The 21,864-nt window shown below is 36.2% G+C and overlaps 1 pseudogene; it reads right to left on the bottom strand.

The window, feature by feature from the left end:
- Nucleotides 1-21,633, bottom strand: part of LOC132352428 (uncharacterized) — a 31,737-nt pseudogene extending 10,104 nt beyond the window's left edge.
- Nucleotides 21,634-21,864: the final 231 nt, after the last annotated feature.

The following is a 21,864-nucleotide window of genomic DNA, read 5'->3' as shown; positions in this document are numbered from 1 at the left end:
TCAAGGGATCAATCCAAGTAGAAGATATAACAATTATAAATATATATGCACACAACATAGGAGCAACTCAATACAAAAGGCAAATGCTAACAGCTATAAAAGAGGAAATCGACACAAACACAATAGTAGTGGGGGACATTAACACATCACTTACACCAATAGACAGATCATCCAAACAGAAAATTAATAAGGAAACACAAGCTTTAAATGACAAAATAGACCAGATAGATTTAATTGATATTTACAGGACATTCCATCTGAAAACAGCAGATAACACTATCTTCCCCAGTGCACACAGAACATTCTCCAGGATAGATCACATCTTGGCTCACAAATCAAGCCTTGGTAAATTTTAAAAAATTGAAATCATATCAGCATCTTTTCTGACCACAACACTATGAGATTAGAAATAAATTACAGGAGAAAAAAAAAGTAAAAAAACACAAACAATGGAGGCTAAACAATACAGTACTAAATAACCAAGAGATCACTGAACAAATCAAAGAGGAAATCAAAAAATACTTAGTGACAAATGACAATGCATACAGGATGATCCAAAACCTATGGGATGCCACAGAGGCTGTTCTTAGGGGGAAGTTTATAGCAATACAAGCCTACCTCAAGAAACAAGAAAAATCTCAAATAAACAATCTAACCTTACACCTAAAGGAACTAGAGAAAGATGAAAAAACACAACCCAAAGTCAGTAGAAGGAAAGAAATCATAAAGATCAGAGCAGAAAAAATGAAATAGAAACAAAGAAACCAATAGAAAAAATCAATAAAACTAAAAGCTGGTTCTTTGAAAAGATAAAAAAGGTTGATAAACTAATAGCCAGACTCATCAAGAAAAAGAGGGAGAGGACTCAAATCAATAAAATTAGAAATGAAAAAGGAGAAATTACAATGGACACTGCAGAAATACAAAGCATCATAAGAGATTACTACAAGCAACTTTATTCTAATAAAATGGACAACCTGGAAGAAATGGACAAATTCTTGCACAGGTATAACCTTCCAAGACTGAACCAGGAAGAAACAGAAAATACGAACAGACTAATCATGAGTAATGGAATTGAAACTGTGATTTTAAATCTTCCAACAAACAAAAGTCCAGGACCAGTTGGCTTCACAGGTGAATTCTATCAAATATTTAGAGAAGAGCTAACACCCATCCTTCTCAAACTCTTCCAAAAAATTTCAGAGGAAGGAACACTCCCAAACATATTCTACAAGGCCACCATCACCTTGATAACAAAACCAGACAAAGATTCTACAAAAAAAGAAAATTACAGACCAATATCACTGATGAATATAGATGCAAAAATCCTCAACAGAATTCTAGCAAACAGAATCTAGCAACACATTAAAAGGATCATACACCATGATCAAGTGGGATTTATCCCAAGGATGCAAAGGTTCTTCAATATATGCTTATCAATCAATGTGATACACCATATTAACAAATTGAAGAATAAAAACCATATGATCATCTCCATAGATGCAGAAAAAGCTTTTGACAAAATTTGACACCCATTTATCATAAACACTCCCCAGAAAGTCGGCATAAAGGAAACCTACCTCAACATAATAAAGGCCATATACAACAAACCCACATCAAACATCATACTCAATGGTGAAAAACCAAAAGCATTTCCTCTAAGATCAGGAACAGACAAGGAGGTCCTCTCTCACCACTATTATTCAACATAGTTTTGGAAGTCCTAGCCACATCAATCAGAGAAATAAAAGAAATAAAAGTAATACAACTTTAAAAGAAGTAACTGTCATTGTTTTCAGGTGACATGATACTACACATAGATAATCCTAAAGATGCCACCAGAAAACTAGTAGAGCTAATCAATGAATTTGGTAAAGTTGCAGGGTACAAAATTAATGTACAGAAATCTCTAGCACTCCTATACACGAACAATGAAAGATTAGATGGGGAAATTAATGAAACAATCCGATTCACCATTGCAACAGAAATAATAAAATACTTAGGAATAACCCTACCTAAGGAGGTAAAAGACCTGTACTCAGAAAACTATAAGACACTGATGAAAGAAATCAAAGATGACACAAACAGATGGAGAGATATACCATGTTCTTGGATTGGGAGAATCAACTTTGGGAAAATGACTGTACTATCCAAAGCAATCTGCAGATTTAATGCAATCGCCATCAAACTACCAATGGAATTTTTCACAGAACGAGAACAAAAAATTTCACAATTTGTATGGAAACACAAAAGACCCCAAATAGCCAAAACAATTTTGAGAAAGAAAAACGGAGCTGGAGGAATCAGGTTCCCTGACTTCAGACTATACTACAGAGCTACAGTAATCAAGACAGTATGGTACTGGCACAAAAGCAGAAATATAGATCCATGGAAGTGGCTAAAAAGCCCAGAGATAAACCCATGCACCTATGGTCAACTAATCTATGACAAAAGAAGCAGGACATACAATGGTGAAAAGACAGCCTCTTCAATAAGTGGTGGTGGGAAAACTGGACAGCTACATGTAAAAGAATGAAATTAGAACACTCTTAACACCATACAAAAAATAAACTCCAAATGGATTAATGTCCTAAATGTAAGACCGTAGACTGTAAAACTCTTAGAAGAAAACATAGGAGAACACTCTTTGACATAAATCACAGCAAGATCTTCTTTGACCCACCTCCTAGAGTAATGGAAATAAAAACAAAAATAAACAAATGGGACCTAATGAAACTTAAAATCTTTGGCACAGCAAAGGAAACTATAAACAAGATGAAAAGACAGCCCTCAGAATAGGAGAAAATCTTTGCAAATGAATCAATGGACAAAGGATTAATCTCCAAAATATATAAACAGCTCATGCAGCTCAATATTAAAAAACAAACAAGGCAATCAAAAAATGGGCAGAAAACCTAAATAGACATTTCTCCAGAGAAGACATAGAGTTGGCCAAGAAACACATGAAAAGCTGCTCAACATCACTAATTATTAGAGAAATGCAAATCGAAACTACAATGAAATATCACCTCACACTGGTCAGAATGGCCATCAACAAAAAATCTACAAACAACAAATGCTGGAGAGGGTGTGGAAAAAAGCGTACCCTCTTGCACTGTTGGTGGGTATGTAAATTGATACAGCTGCTTTGGAGAACAGTATGGAAGTTCCTTAAAAAACTAAAAATGGAATTACTATATCCCCAGCAATCCCACTACTGGGCATCCATCCAAAGAAAACCATAATTCAAAAAGACACATACACTCCAATGTTCATTTCAGTAGTATTTACAATAGCCAGCTCATGGAAGCAACCTAAATGCCCATCGACAGAGGAATGGATAAAGAAGATGTGGTACATATATACAATGGAATATTAGTCAGCCATAAAAAGGAATGAAATTGGGTCATTTGTAGAGACGTGCATGGACCTAGAGACTGTCATACAGAGTGAAGTAAGTCAGAAAGAGAAAAACAAATATCGTATATTAACGCATATATGTGGAACCTAGAAAAAATGGTACAGATGAACCCGTTTGCAAGGCAGAAATAGAGACACAGATGTAGAGAACAAACGTATGGGCACCAACGTGGGAAAGCAGGTGGGGAGAGGGTGGTTGTCACATGAATTGGGATATTGGTATTGACACATATACACTAATATGTATAAAATAGATAACTAATAAGAACCTGCTGTATAAAAAATAAATAAAATAAAATTCAAAAAAATAAAAAAGATAAAAAGGAAAAAGTAAAAAAAACCTCAAAACCAAACAAACAAACAGACAAATATCTTAAGCTAATGTCTCATAGAATCTTTTAGATAAGGAAAACAAAGGTTCCCAAAGGTGTGCCTCACTGTCCCTCTCTCTGAAACAACAGGATTTCTAAGAATTTTATAATTGTAGTCTTATAGCAAGCTCAGAGGAAGCTTTGGTAAAGAAGGGTTAATTTCAAGGAAATTTGTGAACATAGTTTTTTGTTTAGTGGACTAAATTATGAAAAGTTTCATAAGAAACACAGTTTAAAAATACTGTAGCAACCTGGACTCTATGCACAAAATACAGCCTGAAAATATCTCAGTGGACTCCAAAATTCTATGGGCAGGAAGGAGGTTGAGATATTTACTCAGCTACAGACATTGCCTATTTATAATGGAAAAGGAAAGGTGACTGAGAAGGTAGAACTTAATGTCCAGAAGATATAACCAAAAGTCCCAGGAAGCAGGATTGGAGCCTAATCAAGAAACGAGACATGTCTGCTTGGCTTGATTGCAGATTTGCTAGGACCAGTGCTTTCTGTACACCTTCCTTTTTTCCATTGTGAGTAGAGGTGGTTATTGGTTATGTAATTATTTTTCTTCCATTTGATGTTGATTATTAGGTGGCAGAAAATTGGTCTCTTTAGTTCATTGGTTTACAGATTGATAGAAATTGTACCTGAAGAACAAAATCCAAAGATACTCATATGTATTCTGATGTGATTGAGATCTTCAACCATGAGCCTGAACTGATATCATAAAAGGATTGGACTTTTGGGGATCCTGGAAGGGAGTTTATTTTATATGTAAAATGTATGTAATTAATTTGTGATCAGAGAGTGAGTTTAGATTATTTTTTTAAATGTCTATGCATTTCTGTGTCTAATTCTATGTCTAAAATTCTGTAACATATTTACCACTGAAAGGTTGGGATTTGTATCCCTTTGTCTCAATTCAGGGTGATTTTATGGCTACTTTGACAAACAGAGTACTGTAGAGATGATGCTATGTAATTTTTAAGGCCAAGTTATAAAATGCCCCATAGTTTCCATCTTGTTTGATGTAAAACCGAGCTGAGTTCAGCCCAACTATGCAGAAACTGTCATGCTAGAGAGTCTGTGTTTATATCTGTGAACATGAGACCCAGCTGAGCCAAGCCTTCTACTCACCCGCATCAAGGCACCAGGTGCATACATTTGAAAAAGGCTTTTTAGAAGTAGATCTTCCAGCATCAACTCTGACACCATCAAATCATTAAAGTCATCCCCAGCCACATTAGGACACAATGTGACCCATGGGCCTCTTCAGAGTTCACCAATACTCAGTGTTCACTATATGGTAGCATTCCTACTTCCATGTGTAAATTTGAACAAATCACTACAGTCATCACAGCATTTCTTCTTTTTAGGAAAGAAGGGCTAACCCTGTGCCCTGAAGACTTGAGAATGGATAAGTTGCTGTCTTAAAAGCAATCTCTGGTGAAAGTATTCCTTGTTTTAATATTAGAAAATCTAATAGAACAAACACAGCCCATTGTATCCTGATAAGAAAGTTAATATTTAGGGAATATATCTAGGAATAATAATAATAGACCCTTCTTCTACCCTCATACCTTAGTCCCCAGTAACATGTACTCTTGACACGGAAGGAACATGATCATATATAAGTTACAAATCTATAGCATATTCCACATTCTGCTGGAAAGCATCAGAGCATTTTGATTTTCAAAGCCATACCACCATTTTAAAGTAAAATCAAATTGCTTCCACTGATAAGGTAAATGTTAGGAAATGTATATTTCATGGGTACTAGCTTTCTACTGTGATATGAATTACTTTCTGGAAGCAATCCTGTATATCATAAAGATTTCCAGTGAATGTCCAGATTATAATAGTGATAAAAAAATAAGGTTAAGAAAAAGCAAATAAAAATACAAAATAATTACTTACTACATGAAAGACAAATCACTGACCATTCTAATATATTGGGAGTTCATGTTAGGCATTGCTTCTAGAAAATTGTGCAATACTTGTTTAAGCAGAGGTAAGGATACTTATAGTAAAAATAGCCCATATTGTTTTTGTTGTTGTTGTTGTTGTTTTTTAACATCTTTATTGGAGTATAATTGCTTTAAAATGGTGTGTTAGTTTCTGCTTTATAACAAAGTGAATCAGCTATACATATACATATATCCCCATATCTACGCCATCTTGCATCTCCCTCCCTCCCACCCTCCCTATCCCACTCCTCTAGGTGGTCACAAAGCACTGAGCTGATCTCCCTGTGCTATGTGGCTGCTTCTCACTAGCTATCTATTTTTATATTTGGTAATATATATAAGTTCATGCCACTCTCTCACTCCATCCCAGCTTACCCTTCTCCCTCCCTGTGTCCTCAAGTGCATTCTCTACGTCTGTACTTTTATTCCTGTTGTGCCCCTAGGTTCTTCAGAACCTTTTTTTTTTTTTTTTTTTTTTTTTAGATTCCATATATATGTGTTAGCATATGGTCACCAGTGATACTGGCCTGTAGTTTTCTTTCTTTGTGACATCTTTGTCTGATTTTGGCATCAAGGTGATGGTGGTCTCATAGAATGAGTTTTGGTGTGTTCCTCTCTCTGCTATATTTAGGAAGAGTTTGAGAAGGATAGGAGTTAGCTCTTCTCTGAATGTTTGATAGAATTCAACTGTCAAGCCCTGTGGTCCTGGGATTTTGTTTGTTGGAAGATTTTTAATCACAGTCTCAATTTCAGTGTTTGTGATTGGTTTGTTTATATTTTCTATTTCTTCCTTGTTCAGTCGCAGAAGGTTGTGCTTTTCTAAGAATTTGTCCATTACTTCCAGGCTTTCCATTTTATTGGCATATAGTTGCTTGTAGTAATTTCTCATGATCCTTTGTATTTCTGCAGTGTCCATTGTTACTTCTCCTTTTTCATTTCTAATTCTATTGATTTGAGTCTTCTCCTTTTTTTCTTGATGAGTCTGGCAAATGGTTTATCAATTTTGTTTATCTTCTCAAAGAACCAGCTTTTAGTTTTATTGATCTTTGTTATTGTTTCCTTCATTTATTTTTCATTTATTTCAGATTTGATCTTTATGATTTCTTTTCTTCTGGTAACTTTGGTGTTATTTTGTTCTTTTTTCTGATTGCTTTAGGTGTAAGGTTAGCTTATTTATTTGAGATTTTTCTTGTTTCTTGAGGTGGGGTTGTATTGCTATAAACTTCCCTCTTAGAACTGCTATTGCTGCATCCCATAGGCTTTGGGTCATCATGTTTTCATTGTCATTTGTTTCTAGGTATTTTATGACTTCCTCTTTGATTTCTTCAGTGATCTCTTGGTTATTAAATAGTGTATTGTTTAGCCCCATGTGTTTGTATTTTTTACAGATTTTTCCAGTAATTGATATCTAGTCTCATAGCGTTGTGTTTGGAAAAGATACTTGATACGATTTCACTTTTCTTAAATTTACCAAGGCTTGGTTTGTGAACCAAGATATGATCTATTCTGGAGAATGTTCCATGAGCACTTGAGAAGAAAGTGTATTCTGTTGTTTTGGGATGGAATGTCCTTTACTTATCAATTAAGTCCATCTTGTTTAATGTATCATTTAAAGCTTGTGTTTCCTTATTTATTTTCCTTTGGATGATCTGTCCATTGGTGAAACTGGGTGTTAAAGTACCCTACTATGATTGTATTACTGTCAATTTCCCCTTTTATGGCTGTTAGCATTTGTCTTATATTTTGAGGTTCTCCTATGTTGGATGCATAAATATTTACAACTGTTCTATCTTCTTCTTAGATTGATCCTTTGCTCATTATGTAGTGTCCTTCTTTGTCTCTTATAGTAGTCTATCTTTTAAAGTCTATTTTGTCTTATATGAGAATTGGTACCCCAGCTTTCTTTCGATTTCCATTTTCACCAAAGATCTTTTTACATCCCCTCACTTTCAGTCTGTATGTGTCTCTAGATCTGAAGTGGGTCTCTTGAAGACAGCGTATATACAGGTATTGTTTTTGTATCCATTCAGCCAGTCTATGTCTTTTGGTTGGAGCATTTAATCTGTTTGCATTTAAGGTAATTATCGATATGTGTGTTCCTATTACCATTTTCTTAATTGTTTTGGGTTTCTTATTGTAGGTCTTTTCCTTCTCTTTTGTTTCCTGCCTAGAGAAGTTCGTTTAGCATTTGCTGTAAAGCTAGTTTGATGGTGCTGAATTCTATTCGCTTTTGCTTGTCTGTAAAGGTTTCATTTTTTCCATCAAATCTGAATGAGATTCTTGCTGGGTAGAGTAATCTTGGTTGTTGGTTTTTCCTTTTCATCACTTTAAATAATGTCCTGCCACTCCCTTCTGACTTGCAGAGTTTCTGCTGAAAGATCACCTGTTAACCTTATAGAGATTCCCTTGTACGTTATTTGTTGTTTTTCCCTTGCTGCTTTTAATTTTTGTGTGTGTGTTTAATTTTTGATAGTTTGATTAATATGTGTCTTGGCATGTTTCTCCTAGTATTTAACCTGTATGGGACTGTCTGCACTTCCTGGACTTGACTAACTATTGCATTTCCCGTATTAGGGAAGTTTTCAGCTATAATCTCTTCATATATTTTCTCAGTCCCTTTCTTTTTCTCTTCTTTTTCTGGGACCCCTCTAATTCGAATGTTGGTGCATTAAATGTTTTCCCAGGGGTCTCTGAGACTGTCCTCAGTTCTTTTCATTCTTTTTTCTTTATTCTGCTGTACAGTAATTATTTCCACTATTTTATCTTTCAGGTCACTTATCCATCCTTCTGCCTCAGTTATTTTGCTATTGATTCCTTCTAGAGAATTTTTAATTTCGTTTATTGTGTTGTTCATCATTGTTTGTTTGCACTTTAGTTCTTATAGGTCCTTGTTAAACCTTTTTTGTATTTTCTCCATTCTATTTCCAAGATTTTGGATCATCTTTACTATCATTACTCTGAAGTATTTTTCAGGTAGACTCCCTATTTCCTCTTCATTTGTTTGGTCTGGTGGGTTTTTACCTTGCTCCTTCATCTGCTGTGTGTTTCTGTTTTCTCATTTTGCTTAATTTACTGTGTTTGGGGTCTCCTTTTTGCAGGCTGCAGGTTCATAGTTCCCATTGTTTTTGGTGTCTGCCCTTAGTGGCTAAGATTGGTTCAGTGGGTTGTGTAGGCTTCCTTGTGGAGGGCACTGATGCCTGTATTCTGGTGGATGAGGCTGGATCTTGTCTTTCTGGTGGGCAGTACCACGTCCAGTGGTGTGTTTTGGGGTGTCTGTAACCTAATTATGGTTTTAGGCAGCCTCTCTGCTAATGGGTGGGATTTCATTCCTGTTTTGCTCTTTGTGTGGCATAGGGTGTCTGGCAGTGTAGCTTGCTGGTCGTTGAGTGGATCTGGGTCTTAGCATTGAGATGGAGATCTTTGGGAGAGCTTTTGCCATTTGATATTACGTGGAGCCAGGACGTCTCTGGTGGACCAATGTCCTGAACTCGGCTCTCCCACCTCAGAGACACAGGCCTGACATCCGGCCAGAACACCAAGACCCTGTCAGCCATATGACTCAGAAGACAAGGGAGAAAAAAAGAAAGAAAGAGGAATAAAATAAAATAAAGTTATTCAAATAAAAAATTTAAAAATATTATTAAAAATTAGAAAATTAAAAAGTAATTAAAAAAAGAAAGAAAGAAAGAAGAGAGGAATCAAACCAAAAAACAAATCTGCCAATGTTAACAAGTGCTAAAACTATACTAAAAAAAAATAAAATAAAAAAATCAAGAAAAAAAAATAAGGACACACAGAATCTTAGAACAAATGGTAAAAGTAAAGTCATACAGGCCAAATCACACAAAGAAGCGTCCACATACACACTCACAAGAAGAGTAAATGGAAAAATATCTATATATCTTTGCTCCCAAACTCCACCACCTCAATTTTGGGATGAGCCATTGTCTTTTCAGGTGTTCCACAGATGCAGCGTACATTAAGTTGACTGTGGAGATTTAATCCTCTGCTCTTGAGGCTGCTGGGAGAGATTTCCCTTTTTCTTCTTTGTTCACCCAGCTCCTGGGGTTCAGCTTTGGATTTGGCCTCACCTCTGCATGCAGGTCTCCTGAGGGCATCTGTTCTTTGCTCAGACAGGACAGGGTTAAAGTAGCAGCTGATTAGGGGGCTCTGGTTCACTCAGGCCAGGGTGAAAGAGGGGTAGAGAAAGTGGGCTGACCTGCGGTGGCAGAGACCTGCGTGACATTGCAACAGCCTGAGGTGCACCGTGTGTTATCCTGGAGTTGTCCCTGGAGCACGAGAACCTGGCAATGGCGGGTTGTACAGGCACCCAGGAGGGGAGCTGTGGATAGTGACCTGTGCTTGTATACTGGATTCTTGATGGCTGCAGCAGCAGTCTTAGCATTTCATGCCCGTCTCTGGTGTTCATGCTGATACCCATGGCTCACACCTCTCTCTGGAGCTCGTTTAGGTGGTGCTCTGTATCCCCTCTCCCTGTGCACCTTGAAACAATGGTCTCTTGCCTCTTAGGCAGGTCCAGAGTTTTTCCGGACTCCCTATCAGGTAGCTGTGGCACACTAGCCCCCTTCAGGCTTTGTTCATGCAGCCAGCCCCATCCTCTCCCTGGGATCTGATCTCCGAAGAAGCCAGAGCCTCAGGTCTCAGCCCCCACCCGTCCTGGCTGGTGGATGAGCAGACAAGCCTCTTGAGCTGGTGAGTGCTGGTTGGCACAGATCTTCTGTGTGGGAATCTCTCCGCTTTGCCCTCTGCACCCTTGTTGCTGTGCTCTCTTCCATGGCTCTGTAGCTTCCACCCCTGCCACCCCCCATCTCCGCCAGTAAAGGGGCTTCCTAGCATATGGAAACTTTTCCTCCTTCATGGCTCCTTCCCAGTGGTGCAGGTCCCATCCCTATTCTTTTGTCTCTGTTTTTTTCTTTTTTCTTTTGCCCTACCCAGGTACGTGGGGAGTTTCTTGCCTTTTGGGAAGTCTGAGGTCTTCTGCCAGGGTTCAGTATGTGTTCTGTAGGAGTTGTTCCACATATAGATGTATTTCTCATGTATTTGTGGGGAGGAAGGTGATCTCCACATCTTATTCTTTCACCATCTTGAAGGTCTCTGTCAGCCCATATTGTTGAGCCCATTTGTAGTCAAAAATTTTATCACAATTCTCATTCTGCTCACAAGCTCATTAATCTAAGAATGGTCACCTTCTCTAGCAGATTTTTAAGAACATATTCTGTAATTTGAATCTCTTGATAAACATACACAGTCAATGAATAGTCTTAATTTCTGTGTAATTAAAGAGGTCTATTTTTTCTCTTCCTTCCAAAACATCATTGACATTAACCATCTATTTTTGCTACAGACAGGTTACTTAACATCTGGCTGGTTAATTAGCCACCACCCACGAATTAGTTTACATATTGACCTCTCTTCAGCTCTTGCTCCAGGTAAATGTGACAAGATTTTTATTTAAGGTACACATTATTTTATTTCAGGAATACAGTGTACTGGAATATTTAGTCCTGTCTCCTACTGAAAACAACTAAAAATGTGGATGAACAATTTAAAAGTCTTCTTAAAACATAGGAGTTTTATAAACATAAAGGTTAAAATTAAGAGAAAGCTAGATTACAGAGAGGAAGGAAAGACAAAATACCACATCTTTCCTGACAGCATTTGTCAATATTAAAGAAATTTACTATAATTTTGATGACCTAGTAGAATAAGGACTTCAGAAATCATAGTCCAGATACTACCAAATTGAGCAGCCTAAAGGAGATCTTCCTGGTATTAAGTTTGAATATCTCAAGAGATACATTCTCTTGAGACAATTGAAGCAGTAGTAAATACTTTGACACTTAGATTCTTTGTTGACAAATAGGGCAGGAAGAAGAAAAACTGTTTCTGAGAAGCAGCAAATACCTTTGGCATGCACACTGATTTACAGCCCAAGCTTTCATCCCCAGGGTCCTATAAACTTCAAGCTATAAATTATAAACTAAATATGTATTGATATGAGTCTACAAGAAGCATACCCAAATACTCTCTTGAAGTTAATATCTTTATCCCAGCCTTCAAAGATATCTCATAAATAATACTTCAAAAATTATAATATATATAACATCAAACTAAGAAGCTTCTGCACAGTAAAAGTAACCATCAACAAAGTGAAAAGACAACTTACAGAATGGGAAAATTATTTACAAGTCATATATCTGACAAGAGGTTAATATCTAGAAGATACGAAGAATTCATACAACTGAATAGCAAAAAAATTAAAAACAAAACAGAAAAACAAAAACAAAATAACCCAGTTTTAAAATGAGTGAAAAAGGCTAATGAGATATTTCTAAAAAGAAGATATAAAAAAGGCCAAATGGTACATGAAAAGATGCTCAACATCACTAGTCATAAGGGAAATGCAAATTAAGACTGCAGTGAAGTATCATCTCATGCTTGTTAGAATGGTCATCATTAAAAAGACAAGAGATAACTAATGCTGGCATGGATGTGGAGAAAAGGAAACCCTTGTTGGTAGGATTGTAAATTGGTGCAGCCACTATGGAAAACAGTATGAACAGTCCTCAAAAAATTTAAAATATAATTACCTTATGATCCAGCAATTCTACTTCTGGCAATATATCCAAAAGAAGCAAAAACATTATTCAAAAACGTATTGACACCCTGCTGTTCATAGCAGCATTATTTACAATAGCCAAGACATGGAAACAACTTAAGTGTTCATTGATAGGTGAATGTGTAAAGAATATGTGATATATATTTGTGTGTGTATATATGCACACACATTAGAATATTATTCAGCCATAAAAAAATGAGGAAATCCTACCATTTGCAACAACATGGATGGATCTTGAAGGTATTATGCTAAGTGAAATAACTCAGACAGAGAAAGACAAATACTGTGTGATCTCACTTTTAAGTGAAATTTAAAAAAACAAAGAGACAAACAAACAAACAAAAAACAAGGGACGCATAGAAAAAGAGATCAGACTTATGGTTACCAGAGACAGAGGGCGGGAGAGGGGAAATTGAAGGATGGTGGTCAAAAGAAAAAAAAAAACATGTGAAAGATAGTAAAAAATATCCTAACACAGAAGAAAATGAAACATAGTGAGAGAGAAGTATTAGAGGGAAGAGAGAGCAGAAAGAGTTGCATAGTGTATTGCACTAATAGATTAACACAAGTGTATGAGGAGACTTGAATTATTGGACACAAACATTAAAAATATTACTGTGTTTGAAAAAATAAAATCAAGTTAAAAATATGGACTGAGTCCAGTGACATTTAGAAAATTAAGGAATAAAGGTTTAAAAAATAATAATCAATGTAATTTGAAGGCTAAAGAATGAAAAATAAATCTTCAGGTGTTCTAAAGCTGGAAAAAATAATAATAATCAAAATTAAACACTCACAGGACAGGTTTAACAACCCAGTTGACATAGGTTAGCAACAAATTAGTGAACTGGAAAACAGCTCAAAAAAATTATCCAGGATGTAGTAACAAGAAAGATAAATAGATGGAAAAGATGGAAAAGAAGTCAAAGGACATGGAGTTAAGTAGAAGATCACAATGCAAGTCAGTAGATAGAGGCATGATACTTTTAATAATGCTGAAAGGAAACAACTGATGCCTTAGAAAACTTACAAGAAGCAAAACTATTTTCTATGACTATTTCTATTTTCTATTATATATATATATAATATATTATATAAATATATATATATAGAGAGAGAGAGAATGAGAAAGAGAGAGAGGGAGGTGAACAAGGAGAAGGAGAGAGAAAACTGTAAAGAGTAAGAGACAAATCCCCAATCATATTGGGATTTTAATTCATCTTTTCTGGTAATTTATAGAAGACAAAAATAATTAGAATATAACAGAATTGCACAACACAAATTAAAAATTGACCTAATATACATATATGGAAAAATGTACTCAATTATAATAAAATAGTCATTCCTTTTATGCATACATAAAACATTTACAAAAATTGATCAAATATTGAAAAATATAGAAAGACCAAATTTAATTAAGCCAGCATCTTGCTCAAAAAAGTCTTTGTTAAGATGTAGTAATATTATTTTTTTTTTCATGAGCATGAAACTGACAGTGAATGTACAAATTAACAATATTAGCAACAAGAGAGGGATATCACAACAGATGGTGAAGACACAAAAAATCAATTAGGAACATTAAACAAAATTTTATGCCCAAATATTTGAATTAAATGGAAAAATACCTAGAAAACTAAAATTTTCATTACTGACTCATAAATACATAAGAATGAATACTCCTATAAAGTTTAGAAAATTCAAATCAGTAATCAACCTTTCCATAAATAACACTTAAAGCTAGAAAGTTTCAAGCAGAGATTTCTACAAGACATTCATGGAACAAAAAGATTCCAAAATTACCAAACTTTTCTGGATAATAATAAGTGGTGTATTTAGGATAGATTGTATTGAAATAACACATACACACACAAACTGTGTTGTAAAGATAACAATGTTTACTCATTTCTAACCTTATGTAGCTGTTCCAGTGATTAGTAAGAAATTACCACAAATTTGAATGCTTAAAACAATACCCAGAGAAGAAAAACAAAGTCAGAAGACTGACACTACCTGACTTCAAGTACTTCTATAAGTGTACAGCAAATAAGAAATTATGGTATTAGGGAAAGAATAGTCAAAACCATGAATAGAATAGAATAGAGAACCCAGGAGTAGACACAGACAAACATAGTCAACTCATCTTTGACAAAAAAGTAAAGGCAAATAATTCAATGCAGAAAAGATTTTTTTTTCAATTAATGCTTCTAGAACAAAATGGACATCTACATACAAGAAAATAAATCTACATACAACTCTCTAGGCCTTACAACATTCATAAAAATTAACACAAAATGGAATATAGATTTAAAGGTAAAATACAAAATTATAAAAATATCTGGAAGATAAAAATGGAAAAAATGTAGGTGACCTCAAATTTGGTGATAAATTTTTAGATACTACGCCAAAGGCACAATCCATGAAAAAAAATATAAGTTGAACTTCATTAAAATTAAACAGTCTTGCTCTGTGAAAGTTAGTGTTAAGATGATGAAAAGAGAAGTCATAGCCTGGAAGAAAAATATATGCAAAACATACATCTCATAAAGGACTTATATCCAAATATACAAAACATTCTTTAAACTCAATAATAAAAAAAGACCAAAAAAAAAAAAAAAAACCCAAAAGACTAAAGATCTGTACAGACATCTCACCAAAGAAGATATACAGCCATCAAATAAGCAAATGAATAGATGCTCAACATCATAAGTCATTAGGGAATTGCAAATGAAAACAAGATAGTACTACATATCTGGCTAAACTGTACCACACAGACAGCACCCAATGGTGGTCAAGATGTGGAGCAATAAGAACACTCATTCATTGTTGGTGGGAATGCAAAATTGTACAGCCACTTCAGAGCACCATTTGACAGTTTCTCACATAGTTAAACATAGTCTTAGAATCTGATCCAACAATCATATTCTTACATATCTGTCCAAATGAGTTGCAAACTTATGTCTACACAAGAAACCTGCACGTAAATGTTTATGACAACTTTACTCAAAAATTGGAGGCAAAAAATAAAATTAAAAAAAAAAAAAAAAATTGGAGGCAACCAAGATATTCTTCAATAGTTGAATAGATAAACTTTGGTAAATACATAAAATGGAATATTATTCAGTGATAAAAAGAAATTATCAAATCACAAAAGACATAGATGAAACAAATTCATATTGTTGATTGAAAAGGCTATATGCTGTATGATTCCAACTAAATGACGTTCTGAAAAGACAAGCTATAGAGACAGTAAAGTGATCACTGGTTGCTAGGGGTTTAGGAGAGAAAGGTGGTAGAACAAAGAATTTTTAGATCGGTGAAATTATTCTGTATACTACAGTACTGTAATGGCTGTTACATGACTTTATGCACTTGTCAAAACCTATAGAACTACACAACACAAAGAGTAAATCCTAATTAAGCTATGGGCTTTGGTTAATAATAGTGTATCAATATTGGTTCATCAGTTATAACAAATGTACCACAATAATACAATATGTTAATAGGAGAAACTGTGCACAGAGAAAGAACTTTCTGTACATTCTACACAATGTTTTTGTCAACCTAAAACTTTTCTAAAATATAAAAAGTTTATTAAATTTTTAAAATTACACTTGGTTTACCTGTACAATAAAGGGAAAATATAGCAAATTTAAAAACAACACACCCCCATTATTCTGTACATCAGAAGTTGAGGTTCTATGTGGCTGGGATTTTTGCTTAGGGCCGTGCCAGGCTGAAATCAAGGTTTTGGCAGTCTGTGTGGTCATCTGGAGCTTGGGGTACACATCCAAGGTCATTCAGGTTGTTGGACAAATTCAGTTCCTTGTGACTGTAGACTGGAATCCTCATTTCTTGGCTGATTGTCATCCAGAAGTCACTCTTAGGCCCTAAATGTCATCTACATTCCTTGCCACAGCCAACAATGTAGAATCTCCATCACATCAAATCCCTCTTATGCTTCACATTTCTGTCTTTGAATATTTTTCACCATAAAGAGCCCCTTAGGTCCAGCTTACCTAAAATAATTTCCCAATATGAAAGTCAAATGATTTTGAAAATTATATCTGCAAAATCTCATTTGCTATAGAATATAACAGTAATAAAAGCATGGAAGAAATATCTCATCATATTTATAGATTCTGTCCACATTCAACAGGAGGGAATTAGGGTGATGGTCATGGGGTGGGAGTTGTCATATTAGAATTCTACACTCATTACACATTACACATAGAAGAATCAAGGTAAGTGACTTGTGTCAGCGATGGCTCTGTCTAATCCACACAGTCACTTTGGGACACAGGGTTACAGAGATTCTGCCATCTTCAACATGTTGTTTCCCAGATTGCCCTTAGGTATCACTGTCCTAGCCAACTAAGAACAGAAAAATAGTCAGAAATAACACAGTGGGGAGAATCATGGTTCAGGTATGGAGGTGGTACACATATTTCTAAGTTCATTCTAAGATGTCAGTGATATGGCCATTCCTAAAAGTTAAAGAAACTACAAATGTCTTCGAGCTCTGTGCCTAAAGTGAAATGAAAATGTATTTAGATGGTTTCTGTTTTAGTCCATTCAGGCTACTATGGGAAAACACCTGAGACTAGGTAGTTATAAACATCAGAAACATATTTCTCACAGTTCTGGAGGCTGGAAGAGAGAGGTCAGGATGCCAGCAGGGTTGAGTGAGGGTTCTCTTCTGCATCACAGACTTCTCATTGTATCCTCACATGGTCAGAGGGGCTGGGGAGTTCTGTGGAGCCTTTCTACAAGACACTAATCCCATTCATGAGAGTTCCAGCCTCATGACTTAAGCACCTCCTAAAAGTCCCATGTCCCAGTACCATGACTTTTGGTGGACTGGATTTCAATGTATGAATTTTGAAGAGGCAAAACATCAGACCAGAGCAGTTACCTTTTAGTCTCTCTTACAAGAGAAACCCCTTCCATAGTCATATTTTCCAGAGATGTCCACAACCATATGTTCATTCCCATATGCTATTCTGCAAAGTGGCTTTGTCACTTTCATCAAGAATTTGCATTTATTTCTCCAACCCCTTGAATATCAGCAGGGCCTGAGACTGCTTTAACACATAGATTAGGAAAAATGTCACCTTGCCAGTTCTGGGGGTAGTCCTCAATCAAGTTTGCAGCTTCACATATTTTGGGATGCTGATTTTTGAGATGCTCCCAGTTGGAACAAAGATGCCATCCTGTTTGTAGCGCAAACCACATTAAGAGGATAGGTACTCTGGTTGAAAGCTCCAGCTGAGATTCCCAATTGACAAACAGCATCAAAGGCCATGTCAGTGACCCTACTTGGCAACTCCAGTCCTACCTGTCACCTGACTAATGGATGAGAGAGCTAAGAAAGGCCACTTAGCTAGGTTGAGCCAATCTACAGAAATACAAAGGTTAATAATAAATGATTGTTTTAACCTATGAAGTTTTGAGGTAGCTTGGCATGCAAGAATAGATAATTGGAACAGAAATTACTTCCTGGAATGAGATACTGTTATTAAAAAATAATTATGTGACATTAGTATTAGGATTGTGCAGAGGACAGAGATCTGAAGGCCTTCAGGAGATTGGAAGAAATAAAATTTTTCATTGGATGCTGGAGAAAAATGTGACCCACTGTGATGGTTAATTTTATGTGTTAACTTGACTGGGCCAAGTAGTGTCCAGATTAAACATTATTTCTGGGTATGTATGTGAGGGTGTTTCCAGATAAGATTAGCATATGAATTGGTGGACTCAGTAAAGCACATTATCCTCCCTAGTGTGCGTGGGCATCATCCAATCCATTGAGGCCTGAATAGAACAAAAAGGGGAGAGGAAGGAGGAATTTGTCCCTTTTGCTTCCTGCCTTTCTGCTGAGCTGGGACATCCATCTTCTCCTGCCCTTGGAACAGGACTTACAGCATAAGCTCCACTGATTCTCAGGCCTTTGGACTGGGATGGGAATTATGCCATCAGCTTTTCTGAATCTCTGGCTTGTAGATGACAGATCTTGGGACTTCTCAACTTGCTCCATTATCACATGAGCCAATTCCTCTCTCTCTCTCTCTCTCTCTCTCTCTCTGTGTGTGTGAGTATATATACATATATATATATATATATATACACTATTGATTCTGTTTCTCTGGAAAATCCTTACTAATATACCCATATTACATAGTATAACAAGATAACATGCAAAACATATATATATATTTAATAAACTAGTATCTCTAAAAAGATGTCGAAACAGTAGTTCCCATCTCATATGCTCTTCTGCAATGTGATTTTGAAACTCCTCCATCAAGATATGGCTTTTGTTTCTCAGACCTCTTGACACTGAACATGATTGTGACTGTTATGACCAATCAAACATGGTAGAAGTCGCATGATAGTAGTTCTGGAAGTAGCCCTTGATTTGCCCAGTAGCTATAGATTTCTACATTTTGAAACTCTTGTTCTTAGAACTCTTGTTCTTGGAAGACAGATGCCATGTTTTGAGAGCCTGGACACACAGAGAGGCTATGTCATAAGTTAGTAAACAGTCCTATCCTATGGTAAATATTAATTATCAGTCTTTTCAACAAACCATCTGGCTTGCCCAACATTAAGGGGACTCTAGCCCCAGATTGTTTGTAACAGTATGAAAAATCCAAGCAAGTACCACAAGCTGTGCCAAGTTTACCTCAGAATCCTTAGTGATAATAATAAATTATTATTTAAGACATTAAGTTTTCTGTGGTTTGGTCTGCAGAGTGGAGCCACCACTGCAGCCAAGGTCCCAGAGGACAGAGCATAAAACCAGAAAACATTATTCCAAAGCCTTAAAATCTAATGGAATTTGATTTGCTTGACTGTAAACTTGCTTTGGAACAGTAATCCCATTTTTTTCTTCCATTTTCTTCCTTTCTGAATGGGGAATGCCTACACTCTGCCTGTTCCACCATTACATTTTGAATGCAAATAACTTGCTTTCTAATTTTACAGGTCCACAGATGGAGAAATATTTTGTTCCAGAATAAATGATGTCCAGAGTTTCATCCATATATGATATAGATGACAAGATTTGGAATATTTTCAGTTGATGATATTTAGATTAAAGTTTGGATTTACAGTTAATGCTGGAATAGGTTAAGACTTTGGGGGATGTTGAGACAAGATGAGTGTAAATATTTTGCATGTCAGATGGGTATGGATTTTAGGGGACCCAAGGGCAAACTATAGTCTGTTGAATAGTGGTCAAAAATTCATGTCCACCTTTAAACTCAGAATTCAACCTTATTTGGAAATAGGATCTTTTCAGATGTAATTATTTAAAATGAGATCATACTGGATTAGGGTAGACCTTAAATCGAGTGATTAGTGTCCTATAAAGAGGAGAGAACAATACAAAGACAGAGGCAGAGATTAGAAGGCAGTCACAGACTAGAGAATGACAAGGATTGCTGGAAGCCACTAGAATCTGGAAGAGGAAAGGAATTATTCTTTCCTAGAGCCTTCAGAGAGATCATGGCCCTGGCAAAATCTTCATTTCAGACCTTTAGTCCCTAGAATTATGTAAGAATAAATTCCTATTGTTTCAAGCCACTTAGTTTGTGGTTAGGGTTACAGCAACCCTAAGAAAGTAATATAGATCCTTAAGAGATTTGAGAAAAATTATTTATCAGGCAATTTCCACTGATTTCAGGTCAAAAGATAAGGGTGATACTAAAAAGTAATGAGAGAGGTGATTCTTGTCACTCAAGGCAGAAGGTGCCTGTTGAATATTGAGAGAGGCCTCAATGATGTGTTGTCAGGTACCACGTTGTGTCCTTTCTCATACAGTTGGGGCAGGAAGAACACATCTGACAATGGCTGTTTGCAGATGCTATATCTTTGCCATCAATAGCATGCATGTTCCGTTCTTTCACACTGTCCTGGAAAGATGGCTATTTGATTATTTATATTTATGAAGTCCATTGGTAGTAGTCCTGAATTTGAGTTTTGGGACTGACTCAGCAAGTAAACCATCGAATTTATACAAAGCTAAAAGCCAGTCTCACTCTTAACATTTTAAATAGAAATGTTTTTGTCTAGATTCAAACCGACATATTATAATCAAGTTTTATAAAATATCTATTTAAGCCACACATTGTTTTCAGTTAATTTAAAACATGTTTTCTGCAGCAAAAGAAAGTCTCCTTATAAAGTAGCTGTGTTAGTTATCTCTTGCCACCATAATGCTTATTAACTACCAGAAAATTCACTGATATTCAATAATAAGCATTTATCCTCTTTTATCTTCTTTTCCATAGCTCTCCAGTTTAGCTAAAATGGTTCTCCTTCAAGTCACAAGTCTGCAGGTTAGCTGAAATTTCCATGAACTCAGCTGGCCTCTGCTAGGCTCAGCTGGCCTCTGCTCCAGACATCATGGATAGTGGCTGTCTGGAGTATTTCTTTCACTTTGCAATAGCAGAAGCACAAAAGTACTAAATCCAAACATCCATACATATCTCATGCTGATGCGTTCATTTCATTGGCTAAAGCAAGTTACATGGCCTCGCCAAAATTATGGTTTGGGAAAATGGAGGTGTGTTCCTCTCACAGTGAAACCATTGCGAGCGTGTGGCTTATTGTAGTACTAAGGAGAAATGAAGAATTGGGAATGAAATTTACCTGCCACAGTGTTATTTGTACGTGTTATCCAGGACACCAAGAGGGCTTATTTTGAGACCCCTAATTGGAAATCTAAATACCACACATTTTTCAGATTTTATCAACACAGTATCAACAGCATGGTAGATCATTAGCAATTCTGCAGAATGGTACATATTCAGAGAGCTAACATGTCTCTGAAACAAAATGGGAAACAACTATACCTGTCCCAGACAAGTGCAAATGCATGGTGTCTGGCTGTGTAGTGGTTTTGTGCTTTGTCAACTTAGCTTAGTTGGAACTACATTTTCTAGAATCCTTTTCCCTGAATATTTCTGAAATAGGGTTTACAATGTGGAAAAATTGAGTAACATTTGGAGGGAGAAGTGAAGCTGTAGCTGCTTTTATGCTCTGAGGTTCAGGGCAAGTTGTTCAGCTTACATCAGATTACATGTTGTTGTTGCCTCATCTCCTTGAGAGTGGGATCACCCAGCTTGCAGCTCCAGCTCCCATAGACTTTCTCCTTCCGCTTTTCGGAGTCCTGGGCTAAGCAGTCATGCTGCTCCGCGGTGGTGGAGGGTGTGACATCAGTCAGTGACGTCATTGGGGTTGGAGGTGGTTGGAGGTAGATGCAGTGTTGTAGTGGTAAAGTTTAGAAGTTGGATTTCCAGAAAATAAAATCTCTAATTAGAAGAATTTGCCAATTTAATGGTGAAAATTTTCTCACCATGGCCTATTTCAACCTACCAATATTATGTTAACTGTCTCAACAAATTCTTAATATTTACCATTTAGCCTCTCATGGGCTAATGAGCCAGCTCCATAATCCCACCAG

The sequence above is a fragment of the Balaenoptera ricei genome, chromosome 18 (genome assembly GCF_028023285.1).
Source record: "Balaenoptera ricei isolate mBalRic1 chromosome 18, mBalRic1.hap2, whole genome shotgun sequence".
Lineage (NCBI taxonomy): Eukaryota > Metazoa > Chordata > Mammalia > Artiodactyla > Balaenopteridae > Balaenoptera > Balaenoptera ricei.
The sequence above is the reverse complement of the archived record's forward strand: the minus strand, read 5'-3'. Positions and strand labels throughout refer to the sequence as shown.